The sequence below is a fragment of the Haemaphysalis longicornis genome, unplaced genomic scaffold (genome assembly GCF_048455015.1).
Source record: "Haemaphysalis longicornis isolate Haplotype H1 unplaced genomic scaffold, Haemaphysalis longicornis Haplotype H1 scaffold_1, whole genome shotgun sequence".
Taxonomy (NCBI): Eukaryota; Metazoa; Arthropoda; class Arachnida; order Ixodida; family Ixodidae; genus Haemaphysalis; species Haemaphysalis longicornis.
Genome location: NW_027526203.1, coordinates 240,644,761 through 240,648,537, shown reverse-complemented (window position 1 = coordinate 240,648,537; position 3,777 = coordinate 240,644,761). Strand labels below are relative to the sequence as shown.

The 3,777-nt window shown below is 45.5% G+C and overlaps 1 non-coding gene across 1 annotated transcript; it reads left to right on the top strand.

The window, feature by feature from the left end:
* Positions 1-3,217: 3,217 nt before the first annotated feature.
* On the top strand, positions 3,218-3,307 carry Trnay-gua (transfer RNA tyrosine (anticodon GUA)). The gene is given in 2 exon segments: positions 3,218-3,254; positions 3,272-3,307. It is a non-coding gene; the product is annotated as a tRNA-Tyr (tRNA).
* The last annotated feature ends 470 nt before the right edge of the window (positions 3,308-3,777 follow it).

Sequence of the window (3,777 nt, the reverse complement as noted above, 5' to 3'; positions counted from 1 at the left end):
CTGGGCGGGAGATAAATGCGTTCTCACATCCCCACTGTCACTTTAAGATGAAAAACGCGAATTTTTGGATGATTTTTCGCTTATACTTGGTCGCAATACACAATCGTAATTATTCCCTGTTTGCAAATTCTTCGTCATTTAGAATTCTTGGCGGCGTTTGAAATATGAGATTTCTTGGACGCTTGAAAAATAAACAGTTGAAGTCAATGCCCGTTTTTGCCTCTTTGTGTTTCAGGTCATTTATTTTATTTTTGCGCGCTGCTGGAGTTTGCCTTTCTTTTCGACAGTTGTGGCGTACTCCCGCATCTTTTACAATGATCACACATGCGATCGCTTAAATTTTTGCGTCCTCGCGATACTTAGTCCGTCGCCGTTCGCGAAAGGGTTGGTGTTTGTGGAGAGAAGGTAGGTTTCAAAACGCGGCTATGATCAATGCTAAGAAGTTTTTAGGGTTGGAATATTATTTTAAGTGTACTGTCATTTGTTTTAATTCAGTGTTTTACTTACGGAACCCCACACTCAAGCCATTTGTTCGCAACAGCTCTTTGTGGCATTTTTGTCTTCCTTAGACAAGCTGGTGGCAGCAAAGAAGAGTGTCCTTCTTTGAGGCTTACAGATACGTATCTGTAAGCCTCAAAGAAACAATAATGACCTGAACTCAACTGAACTGGACGTACGTCCAGTTCAGTTGAGTTCAGGTCATTATTGTTTATAAAATATACAATACATTGAGAGTAATATATGCTGAAGACGATCTTGGGTTTTTAATTACATTTTGTAAAACTGTCCTAAAGGCGAATTTGGTGTCGTCACTATAGTAAGTTAACCGCTCCGTCCAATGGGCTAACATTCACACTCGAAAATCCAAGAAGCACTTCTATTCGGTTTTTAAAACTCGACTGTAACCTTACGACCAAGCAACCTGTTACCTGTAGAAACTCAAACTAAATTAGCTTTCTTCTTTTTGATAGTGCCTATTCGAAGCTAGTTAAAAGGGGCGGGGGGGGGGGTGCTACACTACGTCTTCAAGCTGCACTCGTCAAGTTGTGTGATGCTACCTTCGCGAACCAGACCACGGGTCTGAAAAATGTCGCCTATGCTTTGTCACAAAAGTGTGTGAAAACAATTTGCAAAGCTTTTACAGAAAAGGAAAAAAAAAGACTGACCAACCGCAAAATATCGTGAGAAACCTCATTTCCTTTCACCAAGAGAGAGAGAGAGAGAGAGAGAGAAATAACATTATTCGCCTAGAAGCAACGTTTCTCTCAATTTCAAGGTTTTCATGCTGAGCGCTTTCAAGTCTCCCATTCATGCCCCAGCATACACTGCCGGCTGTATCGTCTGTAGCAACGCGTGCAGCGCAGGGGTGGCGTCCAGCCTACGCGTTAGCGGTCATTCTTTAGCTAGGCACAGTCGGTAAGGCCTCGCCTTAAAAACGCAGACGACCGAATTCGACCGCAGCAACGGCAGCGTCATTTTTTGTTACTTGTTGAGAACAGGCTGCATGCATACAGGCGAAAATTAGGGTTGGTAGGCGTTTCTTTAGTGTCATATCACCACCGCGCAGTTTACAGTGGAATGATAACGCAGGGAACCCCAACTGACGGTGAAAATTGATAGAAAAACACCCTTAAGCACTAGCAGCAGCCTAAAAAAAATTACTGTTGCGAGCTTTTATGGAAAAAAACGAATAGCGACCTACAAATGCATCCGTCCGAAGTTCGTTTCCAAGTTGTGCTACATTCAACTTTCATTGGCTTTACACTGATGTGCAGAAGCCTACCGTGAAGATATTTTTATTGTTGATGAGGCTTTTGAAATAGCATACATAAAGAAAATATTCGGTTCAACAAGAAAATGCCGAGTGTTCGTGTGTGCGTGCCTCGCGGCGATCGGCCAGCGTCCCCGCCGCACGTTTGTGAAGCGAAGCATACCCGCCTAGGGAGATTGGCCAAGATTGGCAATAATAAAAAAAAACTACAGCGTTTGTCGTAATCGTGGTAAAAGTTCCTCGGAGCGAGAAAGACTCCAGCGTTCGCTGTAATCGTTGCAAGACTTGCTGGGAACGAGAAAGACACGTCATAGCGTACGCCCCTCCAAGATGATGTCCCTTGATCATCACTTCCAAAAAATGAAGGAAGCTCACACTGATAGCAACAATGATGAAGTAAAGGTCGTTGCGGCAGCGACGAAGAAGCAAATCGGCTGCAATCACGGACTTAAACCGTCGTGGTGGTCGTGAAGCTTGCGTACAGTTGCGCTACCTTCAAGTCTTACGCGTTAGTGAGAGGAGAAGAAAAACTTTTATTCACATCAAATAAGAGCGCTGTGAGTGGAGTCCTCAGTCCAGGACCCCAGAAGAGGAGGAGGAGGAATCAACTTTTACTGAGCCCAAGAAATCGGTGAGCTTGCTGCCGCCTTCGCCCTCTCGATGAGCCGAAGCTGACAATCAGGATCTGAGCTGGCCGGCTCTCGCTCCCACTGCTCTAAAGTTGGATTTCGTATTCTCTCTATGCTCTTATTATGTTGACAAGCCCACACCATGTGATATAAGCTTCAGAGCTCTCCACAGTGAGGGCAAGTGGATGTATACATTGTAGGTAATATAGCGTGGAGCCTGGTAGGGTGCGGAAAAGTATTGGTCTGTAGCTGCCTCAGTGAGGTTTCTTGCTCTTTTGTGGGGGATTTATGGCCTGGCGGATATATCTGTCGGGAAAGCCTATAATGTTGAGTGATCTCTCTGTACGTGACTAACGGCTGGTTAACCCTCTGCTGGTCTTCTTGGGGAGCCCGGCCGGCTAATTCTCGGGCACTCGTGTGAGCGACGAGGTTTCCACGAAGACTGGAGTGGGCAGGTGTCGCTTCCTTCATTTTTTTTTATTCTGTAGATCACCAGGACGCTTAGACACATGAAACAATGTCTTTACTTACAGTGTATTTACCTTTACTTATTCCTTGCGTTTTTTAGCAAATTTCTTCCACCCAGAAATCACCTGGCTGACCAACGCAAGTTCTGTGGTTAAGCTTTGAACAAGAGTCCAGTGAGTTGGTTTAATGACAACATTCAAAACTCGCGCCGTATGGAGAGTCTGACGCCCCAGTAAAATGGATGTAACGAGCGCAAGTGGACGCTCGGCCTGTTTTCTTACACGTTGCGAGGAACGCTTTGGCTCCCGTTGTCGCGTCGAATAACGGCACCGCCCTCTCATCGATAGCTCCGTCGATAGCTCAGTTGGTAGAGCGGTGGACTGTAGAGGTTCCGGACGCTGACATCCATAGGTCGCTGGTTCGAATCCGGCTCGACGGAGATTTTCTTTTTTGTCTTTTACTCCCCCTCCTTTGCTGCCTTTGCATGAAAGACCTCGACTTTTATTTCCACGCCGTTATGGGGACGCGGACATCGCGTAAAACGTTTCATAGGGGCGCAACAAAGACTACCTATCTTCCCTAGGTAAGTTGACAAGGTAAATTACGTTTATTTAAAGGAAAATTTGACAACCATCTGGAATGTAGCCATGATGCTTGGATGGAAGACATACAGCTTTCTTAACAAACTTCACAGTAAAAAAAAGTTCGCCCTCGTCAACTGTTTGAACCATGGGCCCGCTTATTTACAGATGTCGCCTAACCAACGGGGCTGATGAGGAGGCCATTCGAGCGAGTAATTGACAAACGACTGGTCCGTCATGGGGTTTAAAGAAAACCCACATGCCAAATGTGGAGGAAGTTTAGAGTTATCGGTTCCACGTGTTTGTGTATGTATGTGCGCGTGGCCGT